At 55.6% G+C, this 11,527-nt stretch overlaps 1 protein-coding gene across 1 annotated transcript in view; it reads left to right on the top strand.

Moving 5' to 3' along the window:
• The first annotated feature begins 555 nt into the window (after positions 1–555).
• LOC144164321 (acetylcholinesterase-like) overlaps positions 556–11,527 on the top strand; it is a 45,437-nt gene continuing 34,465 nt past the window's right edge. The window contains exon 1 of the mRNA XM_077694817.1: positions 556–709. The gene's annotated coding sequence lies outside the window, so the exon portion shown is untranslated. The remainder of the gene's footprint in view (positions 710–11,527) is intronic.

Below are 11,527 nucleotides of genomic sequence, written 5' to 3'. Positions count from 1 at the left end.
GGTATTGGGTAATGACATCCCCGAAATAAATTTTATACGAAGTATATATTCGAAACAAAGCCTCATTCGTTGTCCGCGCTGCAAGGTGAAACAAACCTCTCACTGTGCCAGTAGTGTGTCTAAATGAAGCGACAATAGGTATTACTTGTCGTTTAAGTGAGGTGTTTAAAGCGCGAATAGGCGGCAAATAACAAGGTGTTTAGAGCGGGGAAATGCAGAAAGATCCGAAATAAAACCAAATTGCTCCATGAGCCCGTATCAGTCACGCAGCGCTCAGTCGCGAGCGCCGCGGCGAAGCGGCGGCGGACGGGGCAGCAATCGCGAAACTTGAGGCGTACACAGCTAGTACTAGAGATTATTATGCAGTTAATCTGTCGAGTGGCCCTCCAAGCACATCACTTTGGCATTGAGGCAACCCGAAACCGTTCTAAAAAACACTTCTTTCAAGGGTTCCCTTCCCGGCCCGAGGGAGGCTTGTGCTTTCTCCGGGGTGTGACCACGTAAAACGATCCGAGGCCGCAGATAGCGCAACGTGATTCCGCACTCCACTCGTTTTGTAACACATAGCGACCGTGGCAGAACGAGATCAAGGGCTTACAGCGACGAACCACGCTAATCCGTCAGGCGCCAGTCCATTTGACGAAGAGCCCTGGGTAACCACGCGGGTGGTGGTTTCAAATCGAGCAATCAGCCTGGCTGTTCGTTTCAGGTACTGTAGGACTGTGCTACATATAGTGCACGTCGCTTGAGGGTGATTGCCTTAGACCTTTACGTTTCATGGAACGCGTGAGGTTAAAAATATGTTATACGGTACGCCGGGTAGTTAGAAATGTCGCAGAGCTTGATGCGAGCCGGGGATCACGCGCCAGGAAACAGCGGTGTCGGGCGAAGTTTTGAGAAGAGGGCCCTGAGAAGCCTCTTTGAAAATGAGCCGGCTTGAGATGTAGAGGCTCCGGAAAGTAGAACAGGGGGCCCCTGGCGATGGCGAGTGAGCGTACCGAGCTTTGCTGAGGACTGAACAAGAGTTCATAATGCAAACAGCGCAAAGCCGATGCACTAAGAAATGATAGCAGACACAGTGTGTCCTGTCTCCAACGTTTTTCCTTTTTTTTTGCCCGTCACCTTTGCAGTGTTTGCATTATGAACCAAACTTGCTCAATTGACAATTCTCCTCCGGAGTGTGGTCCATGGCTGATGGGCGCGGCCACAAGTTCATTAGAAGCTCAACCGCGGATAACATTATGTCCAACTGCGATTTTTTTCTTCCCATTTTTTTTTTAATTTTAAGCACCCCCCCCCCCCCCCCCCATTTTTACGGCCCTGCTTGTAAGTTCCTACAACGGATACGGGCTCTTTTAAAGTGCTATAGTTGTAGCGAACGTGTGTAGAGAATACCAAGCTAAACTGACGATGCTATCGATCGGAGCGGTTGTGTGCCAACTGCGCTTGGTTCCGTGGCTTATGAGAACCGCTCCTGTAATTCAGTGTGTTTGGTTGTAAATTGGGCCCATAGACATGGCTTCTATGGCAGGTAATCGGCTGACGTGGTTCAGGAATCGCTTGGGGCAGAATCGCGAATACGCGGACCTGCACCAAGTGGCGTCAGCAACACGTAAAAAACTGGCGGAAATTCGGACACCCTTTCTTTAAGTTAAACGCACTGCACAAATTTTCTATGTACTGAGTGTATGGCAACGTTACCACGTGTGATAATAGGTGAACGTAACAAGTCAACAATACATCTAGTAACCTCGGTAAAGCGGTGCATTTGAAAGCCGGCCAATTTCATCTCACACTGAACAGTTACACAGGTGCATTGCGATTCGATGTTTCCACCGATTATTGTCTTTAATAAGGCATCCTGAATAGTTTGAATCTTATTTGTGTGATTCTATGATTGTTGAGTATAAAACTACAGGTCGACCTAACTGACTTTCTGTAGCTTAGTTGCAGATGCTACCTTCAATATAGTGTAATGCATTACTCAGCAAATACTGCATACGCTTTGGGAGAAAAATGTTATGAAAAGGATCAGCACTGAAAATTTGGCTATTCATCATCTACAAAGGCGAATTTGGTTTAATGTTCACTAAAATTACCTGTTGATTACATAGAATTTCGGAAAAAGGCAACGCCACAAAGATTTATTCACGAATATACGTTTAAGCAACGCAAATTTCTTGCCGACTTTTCTAACAAAGAGTTTCTACCAGAAAAGACGTTAGCTAGCATTTTATTTGCTTGGATTCAATTATGTAAAAACGTAAAGACTTAAACAAATCGCCAAAGCAAACGTCACTTCTAAGGTGTTTGGGTTTTATAGCTTTTAATTCAGGATCGTTCTCATTGGTGCCACTTGCATGAATACTCTCTAAAGAAGTTTCATTCGTAGCGAACACTGTTTCGAGCGATATTGTCACTGACTAGTCAGACGAAAGTATGAGTTATTAGAGAGTTTTAGCAGAGCGGGCCAGCGGGCAGCGGAACGGAGCGGACGAGCGGAGGCGCCACTGCGCATGCGTCAGTACGGTGATGCGGCCAGCGGCTTTACGACGCTGCGAGCTCGCCCGCTCGTTCGGTCATCCCAGCGCAGCGCGCCAGCGGCCCGGCGAGCGAGCGTCGGCATTCAAAATGGCTGCCTGTAGCGCGAGCGGCGGTGCGTGCGCGATGACGACGCACCGCCGCTCGCGCTACAGGCAGCCATTTTGAATGCCGACGCTCGCTCGCCGGGCCGCTGGCGCGCTGCGCTGGGATGACCGAACGAGCGGGCGAGCTCGCAGCGTCGTAAAGCCGCTGGCCGCATCAGCGTACTGACGCATGCGCAGTGGCGCCTCCGCTCGTCCGCTCCGTTCCGCTGCCCGCTGGCCCGCTCTGCTAAAACTCTCTAATAACTCATACTTTAGTGGCACGGACGCATCCGAAATGCGGCAAGTCAAGAAGCCCCGCAGTGCTTCACGGCGTACGAAGACCTTTGCATTTTGCGGGAGGCGGCCGCGACGAGGCGTTTTGGCGACGACCACAAATGGGTTCGCGTCGTCGCCACGGTGAATCGGGCGGTGGGCCGAGAATTGACACTCCGCGGAGTTCAATATTCCTATCAGACTAGTTCAATTTTTCACGGACAGATGGCGCAGTACAACGCTTCGCTGGAGGCGGCAGCCGATCGCTCAGCTAAAACTCTTTTTTTTTCGCGCGTCGTTCCGCTGGCGCTGCGCTCGTCCGCTCCGTTCCGCTGGCCGCTGGCCCGCTCTGCTAAAACTCTCTATTATATCTGCACTTAATTCTTATGTATCAGCAAGAGTTGGTGTACCCAGTTCTTGGAAAAAACAACGAATCAATCCACAGCCTTAATTATACTCAAAATTAAGGGTGGCACAATTTTTTGTTTCATACGGTCTTCCGGCCGATATAAACGGTGTTGGAGGTAGTAGAGGTCGTAAACACCAATCTGGAGTTGGGAGACTTATTGGCACTGTCAAGCACCCTGCAGTTCTGGCCTAGAAACATTATGGTAGAAATTTTTGCGAATAAGCCATAAAACTACGGGGATTTCAGCAGTTATGCTAATTCGCCATGGGTCGTGGGTGAAGTCCCCACAAACGCACCGCTTTTAGCAAAGGAGGCGATAAACATGACTGGTAACGAGGGTGATATATTTGCGAAAGCGAGTGACTTCTGGGGTGCCAGACACCTCGTAAATTTTCAGAACAAGTGACATCACCATAAACAGGTTGGGATTATTTCTGTTCCCTACAGGCAATCATGGTCGGTTATGTTCAACAATGGCAAATTGCCGATAAGTTTTTTTCGACAATAACAATCTGTAATATAACGACCCAGGCTGGCAGTACCATGTGGTGTAATAATTGGTTCACAGCTAAAACCTGGTATGAGCGCAACTAATTTTTATTATAGGGCGCTCGGCCTATACTTGACATAAATTGAAGCTACAAACAATACTGAAGCCGTATGTAAGCTGTAAGCTATAAAGTGACGGTATAAATATATTTCTAACAAAAATAAATTATGCTTGATTGTAAAAATACAAACTATTTTGCGTGGCATCCTGAGCAGAGGTGCTGCCTTCACAGAATATTACACGCAACACATGCATCACACTTCGAAGGGTTACATAAGGTATGTTGCGCTTTTCTGTCCCAAATACGGAAAAGAGAGAAACTCAGCGTGATTGAGGTTCATATTAACTGTCCAGGAACACAATATTAGTTACTAAAAGAAACAATAATTGTCCCGCTGCAATAAGCTAAGACAAGTGCAATTGCGGAAGTCCACAAATCCAATATATTGCTACCAACTTCCAGTCACGCTGGCCCCAAATACGGAACCGTACCCTGTTCTCTAGAATCGCTCTTTATTTCTCCGCCATAATACGAAGATGCTAGCGTTTTTGGGCCCTCTTTTAGAGAAAAACACTTCGCTTCGCAAACAAGGATAGCTAGCGACGCGCTGAGCATGTGTTTCGTCAAACGCTCATTCACGGGTTACTTCCGCCAGGCATCCCCGTGGACTTAACGCTGTAGTCGGAGACATTTGAGCTTGCACCTTCCACGTGAACGATGCACAGCACGGGTGCTCTCCATCCGAGCAGCAGCGAGGTCTTTCAAGCGCAAAATTAAGTTTTTCAACATCAAAAACATCACGGGCACGTAGGTTTTTGCGCGTGCCCGTTGATGCGCGCGCATTGATGAAGTACGATCAGCCTTCTTGTTGTCCACTGGTGTTCTGGTAGCTAACTGCGTCGCTCTCGGCAGCTACAGCCCACCCCAAGCCCCTTCCCTTCCCGTCAGCAGTAAATAGAGGTGTCAGAAAAGCACCATCGATTTTTTTTAGTGCCTGCAGCAAAAGCTTTAAAAACGTTCAACTTCAATCCCAAAATACGTCTCAGTTTATTTGCAAAGCTTCACCGAAAAACTATCTTAAATAGATTGGGGGCAACGGTACTGCTGAAAGCTTTATTTTTAGATGCGAAGCATCTCACGGTCGGGGATCATCGAATACGCGAGCCGATCATCGGCTGCACCGCTGCACGACGACGAGACTGCTCCACGCACACGAGGGGAATCGACCGACTCCACGACAACAGTGACCGGCTCGCTGTTGGCTTCGACGGAACGCCACGTTTTGTGTTCAGCGAAGCAGCAGCTAACCGACGAGCTCGGAACACGAAGGCTTCCGTGTTGTGGCCGCAAGAACGACCTCGTAACGCGTCTCCTCGAGGACAATGTACGACGTCACCAGCTATCCGAACGGATGACAAGTGCGCCAAAGACGCCCTAGGCTACCAACGACGACGACAGGCAGACGAACCTGGAAGCGGCGCTAACCGTCGAAAACGGGAGGCTGCACGACGAACTTCAGAGCCTTCGGAGACAGCTAGCAAGAGGTGGCCACACGGCTCCCATGACCCAGGAGCCAGCAGCAGGCATCGAACGACGCAGCACGCTCCTTGCTGCTACCGAGGTGCCGCAGGCTACGAGAGCGCCAGCTACAAGCAGCACGCACGGCGCCACGACTAACGAAACGTCCCACGTTCAACAGGACAACGAATCGGACATCTCTCGCACTTTTGCCATGGTGGCGAAAACGCAAGCCCAGCTCGCCGAACTTCTGCTGAGGCCTCCAGCACCCGCCGCTCCGATCGAGATTCACTCTACCAGCGACACGGCCTCTGCGATTCCAGAGTACGACGGGAACGTGCAACGCAATCTGCACGACTGGGTAGCACAGGTAGAACGGATCTCGGAACTGGCGCACTGGAGGCCGTCACTGACGCTGGCAACTGCAGCTACCCGCCTCAGGGGCCCAGCGCGAGACTGGAACGCATCGTACGGTACACGGTACGTCAGCTGGGAAACTTGGAAGCACGCTCTCTTCTCTCGCTTTCATCGACGAATGAGCCTGCAAGATTTCCTCGATCTCCAGTTCAAGCGTCGACTACGCCCGTCCGAGACAGTCGTCGAGTACATGTACTCAAAGAACGCTTTGCTCGACAAGGCTCCATACCCGCTTGCCGCGGAGGAACGAGTTTCCCTCATTCTGAGCGGAAACGAAGATAACACCTGGGCGAACCCCTTCGCTGCTCAGCCCTGCAGCAGCGTGGTGGAGTTGATCGACCGTGCGGCACTGCTAGACACGAGGCGTCGCCCGAGGCAGCCACCTACCGACCACAACAAGGTGGACCACCTTAACCACAAGCCACAACGAAATACTCACGGGACGACGTAGCCGTATCACGAGATAACGGAAGGGGAGACGATACCCTCGAGCCTCAGCGCCCTTCACGTGGTTACAAACCCGCGCATTGCTACAACTGCAACGATCCAGGACACCTTTCGAGGCAGTGCAGCCATCCCAAGACTGCAGAAACTATAAGTGCAGAAGAACGCCGAGCCCGCAGAGCCAACGATCCAGGTGGACGCAGCGCAACGGGAAGGCAGGCCAACTTTTTTCTGAAATCTACGGGAGGAAGCTTGCCCATTGTGACCGGCTTCGTCAACAACCACCCTGTCCGCGTTTGCATAGATAGTGGTGCCAACGTGTCTATTTTGAGCGAGACCGCTGTTGGCCCAGACATCCGTTCACACCCGTGGACTACCCCAGACGAGATACAGGTGCTCAATCACACGATCAAGCCGGAGCGAGCGACGGCACTCGACATAGCCGTCGGAACCACACATGTACGTCTCCCGGACGCGGTGATCACACCGCTGCCTAGCGCCATGGACATGATTCTACAATCCGACTGGCACCGCGCCGTGAACGTCGAGGTAACGTTTCACCCCACAAACGACGTTACACTTGTACAAGTTGGTCCGAGTGCGGGCAACGAAGCCCGCGGTGAACGCCACTCCACTGAAGCAGCTTGCGTGGGAGAAACGCTGATTGCAGCGTTTTCCAACCGCCTTCCCACCGACGAAAGCACGGCCTGCGACAATTGTTTTATGAAGCGAACTGCGAAAGATCCGTGTCCTGATGGTGACTTCCAGCAACTCGTGGATGAGGCCGTTGACAAGGTTGCAAATGACGCCAGCCCACGCCAACGAGAGGAGCTTCGCTCGATTGTGCTCGGCCACCACGAGGCCTTCACGACCAAGAACGACGGACTGGGACAGTGCCCGCACGTAGAGCACTGCATCGATCTCCGAAACGACATCCCCGTAACTTCGAGACCCTACCAGTGTTCGCCTTTGGATCGTCAGTTCATCGGGCACTAAGTAGATGATTACTTATCCCGCCGCATCATTCAGCAGAGCGAGAGTGAGTACGGCGCTCCCACTATCGTTGTCGACCAGCCGCATCACCCGACAACGCCACGAAGAATGGTACACGACTACCGCAAACTAAACGAGAAGACTGTCAACCCTTCGTACCCGGTGCCAATAATGTAGGATGTCATTGACGATATCACGAGAGAAGGCTCAAAGTACTTCACTGTCATGGACGTGAAGTCAGGGTTTTTGGCAGTACGAGTAAAGCCGGAGGACGTCCACAAAACGGCGTTTGTGACACCCGAAGGAAAGTACGCATATCTTGAAATGGCGTTCGGCTTCTGTAAGGCTCTGCAGACCATGCAAAGAGTCATGCGGCGCACCTTCGATGGCCTCAGAGGGACTTCAACCTACATGCATGACGTCGGTCAAGGTGCAGAAACTGTATCGGAGGCTCTGACTCTCCTTGACAAAGCCTTGGGAAGGGTTGTCATCAACAGTCTGAAAATGGACATCAGAAAATGCCCGTTCCTGCGAGACAAAATCGCTTTTCTTGGAAACATCATCTCCTCCGATGATTGATTTGATTGATTGTAGGGTTTAACGCGCCGACGCAACGCAGGCGATGAGGCGCGCCGTAGTGGAGAAAGAGAGAAATGACCTTTATTGCGTTGTCCGGCGGGGGGTGCGGGTCAGGCCACGCAGGGCTTCGCCGTCACCCCTGTCTATCTACATATTCTAGGTATCGGGCTGAGCTCGAAGCAATGGGCCTGGCCTGCGGCTCGGGCTACTAGGGGTGTCCCCGCCCCGCCTCCTGTCACCGTTCCCGAGGGAAGCAACCGGGGGGGAGCGCGGGTCCTCCTTTCGCCGTTGCCGCGCCAGAGCAGCCTCGAGCCGCTGGACGGCCCTGAGCTGGACTCCGTGCTCCGTAGAGCCGATCATGTCGCGAACGTCCGGTGGGAGGCCGCGGCCTCCGTCACGCGCACAGTGTTCTTCGCAGCCCCACATGAGATGGGCAAGGTCCGCGGGCACTCGCGCACACACACTGCACTCAATTCGTTCGTAGAGGTCCGGGCACACGTGGCGCGCGAGCGCCGGCGTGAGAACCGTTTCTGTCTGCAGTTGCCGCAGGAGCACTGTCTCCCCTCTCGTAAGCCCCGGATGGGGGGGCGGGAAGGCTCGTCTCCCGTGCCTGTACCACCGGAGCGTGGCGCCGTAGGCGGTCAGGGGCTCCGCGTCGTCATCGTCGTCTTGTTGTTCTTCTCCGGGCTCCGAGGGGGGTCGGGCGAGGGGGGGGGGGGGGGGCACGGCTCGGCACGTGGCGAGGTCTCGAGCCGCGGTGTCCGCCTCTTCGTTGCGGTTGCGGTGGCCGTTGCGCAGCTCCCGGCCCGCGTGGGCGGGGAACCAGCGGATGCTCGTGCTGTTCGCGCGGGCTCCCTCCCCGATGCTGGAGAGGAGCCGCGCGGTGCTCTTGCACACCGTGCTCCGGGCGAAGTTCGCTATCGCCGACTTGGAGTCGCTGAGGATGGTCGTCGTGCCCGGCCGGACCAGGGCGAGAGCGATCGCCGCCTCTTCGGCCTGGCGGGCGGTCGTGGCCCGCACGCTCCCGGCGCTGAGCAGTTCTCCCGTGGTGGCCTTCACGACCACCGCCACAAAGGTGTCGGCCCGCTCGCGGTACTTGGCCGCGTCCACGAACACTGCGCCTTCGCGCTTGTTGTACTCCTTGGCGAGCGCGCACGCTCGCGCCGACCTGCGCTCGACGTTCCGCTCCGGGTCGACGTTCCTCGGGAGCGGCGGCACGATGACGCGGCGGGCGATGTCGTCCCGCAGCGGAACGAGCTCGTCCTCCGCCGCGGGTTCGAGGGGCGGGCTCAGGCCCACCCTCTGTAGTATCTTCCGGCCCGATCTGGTGGTGCTCAGGCGTTCGAGTTGTGACACGCGCTGCGCCTCGCTGATTTCCGCCAGGGTGTTGTGCACGCCTAGGGACAGGAGGGCCGCGTTGCTGGTGCCGTTGAGGAGGCCCAGGGCCGCCCGGTACGACTTGCGGATGGCCGCGTCGATCCGGGCCCGCTCTTGGGTCCTCCACTGGTGAAAGGCGCCCACGTACGCCACGTGGCTCACCACGAAAGCCTGCAGCAGACGGAGGAGGCTGGCTTCCCGCATCCCCCGCACGCGCGTGGAGACTCTCTTGACGAGGCGCGTTGCGATGCCCATCTTCGTTGTCATTCGCTCGATCGTGGTGCTGTTGGTGCGGCTGGCGTCCACGTGTATGCCGAGGACCCGGATGCTCGGAACCTTCGGGATGGCCGTGCCGTCCCCCGCTCGCACGACGATGTTGCGCTCCGCCTCGGCGGCGGCGCGCTTGCGGTACCGGCCCGGTGGGGGCAGGATCAGCAGTTGGGACTTCTGTGGGGAGCACCGGAGACCCGTGCCGGTCAGGCTGGCCTCGATGCTGTTCACCGCCTCTTGCAGCGTCGACTCGATGTGGCCGTCACTGCCGCCCGGAACCCACAGGGTGATGTCATCCGCGTAGATCGCGTACTTGACGTCGGGGAGCACGTCCAGGCGCCGGGCGACCCCGATCATCACCAGATTGAACAGGAGCGGCGAGATGACGGAGCCCTGCGGGGTGCCGGTGCTGCCGAGTTCTCGCTCGTCGAGCTGCGTTCGGCCGATCTCCAGCCGGGCGGTGCGCCGGGACAGGAAGGCTCGGATGTAGTCGTAGGACCTCCGCCCCAGGCCGAGGCGAGAGACCTGGGCCAGGATCGCAGAGTGTTTCACGCAGGTCCAGACCCAGGATGGCGCGGTTGTCCGCGGTGGGCACGGGTGGGAGTGCCAGCACCTCGTGTTGGAGGAGCAACATGGCGTCCTGCGTACCGAGCTTTGCGCGGAAGCCCAGCATCGAATCGGGATACAGCCCGTTGTCTTCCAGGTAACGTTGCCACCGGGCGTTGAGAACGTGCTCCAGCACCTTGCCCACACACGAGGTGAGGGAAATGGGGCGCAGGCTCTCGACGCCCGGCGGCTTGTTGGGCTTGGGAAGCAGGATCGTTTTGGCAGTCTTCCACTGCTTGGGGAGGCTGCCCGATTGCCAGCATTTGTTAAAGAATTTCGTCAGGGCTGTTATGGCTGCGTCGCTCAGGTTACGCAGCGCCTTGTTGCTCACTCGGTCCGGACCCGCTGCCGATCGGCAGTTTAGGGCCTGTGTTGCCTGGCGAACCTCCCACTCCTCGATGGCCTTGTCGAGGGTGGCGTTGGGCGGCCCGGCGTACTCGGCGTGCGTCTCGCTCGGGGTGTCGGGAAGGTAGCACTCGTTCAGGCGTTTGTGCACCTCCTTTTCCCCCAGCCTCTTGGTGGCGGTGTACATGATCTGGGCGAGCCGGTGGCGCTGGAACTCCTTACTCTTGCTTTCGTCCATCAGGTGGCGAAGGAGTTTCCACGTGCCTCCCCGGTGGAGCTGCCCGTCGGCCTCGCTGCATAGCTCGAACCACTGCTGGGCGCACATCTGGCGGCTGTATTTTTCGATCTCGCGGCCGAGCGCCGCGATCCGCTTGCGGAGGGTGCGGTTGTGGCGCTGGCGCTTCCAGCGCTGCTGTAGTGATCTTCTCGCTTCGGGCTCCGGATTAATTTTGACCACCTGGGGATCTTTAACGTGCGCCGAAATCTCGTACACACGGGCGTTTTTGCTTTTCGCCTCCATCAGAAAAGCGGCCGCCGCGGCCGGGAATCGAACCCGTGACCTTGTGCTCGGTAGCACAACGCCTTAGCCACTGAGCCACCGCGGCAGGTATCTCCTCCGATGGACGAACCCTGGACGACGCGAGGGTCGCTGCCATCGACAAGTTCGAACCGCACCTCAACGGCAAGAAGCTCTACTCGTTTCTGCAGTTCTGCAATCATTACCGCAAGTTCATCCCAGAGTTCTCAGAGCTCACGCACTCCCTTCGACAACTCCTCGCGAAGGAGGCGCCTTTCGTGTGGTCGAGCGATCATCAGGACGTCGTTGACAAGCTGAAGCACATGCTGAAGAACCCCCCAATTATGGCTAACTTCCGTATTGACTGTGAGACCAACGCCACGTTGACGCTTCGCAGACGGGGCTGAGAGCTGTGCTGTCTCACGTTCAGGATGGGAAGGAACGAATCATCGAGTACTCGAGCCGATCACTGAACACGCACGACAGGTGTCTCCATTCGAACATGCTAGAATGCCTGGCTCTACACGGGGCAGTCACGGAGAAATTCGCGATATATCTTCGAGGAGGCCCACGTTTCATGGTCCACACGGACAATTTCTGC

This window comes from Haemaphysalis longicornis, unplaced genomic scaffold, assembly GCF_048455015.1.
Source record: "Haemaphysalis longicornis isolate Haplotype H1 unplaced genomic scaffold, Haemaphysalis longicornis Haplotype H1 scaffold_13, whole genome shotgun sequence".
Taxonomy (NCBI): domain Eukaryota; kingdom Metazoa; phylum Arthropoda; class Arachnida; order Ixodida; family Ixodidae; genus Haemaphysalis; species Haemaphysalis longicornis.
This window is presented reverse-complemented; position numbering and strand designations above follow the sequence as displayed.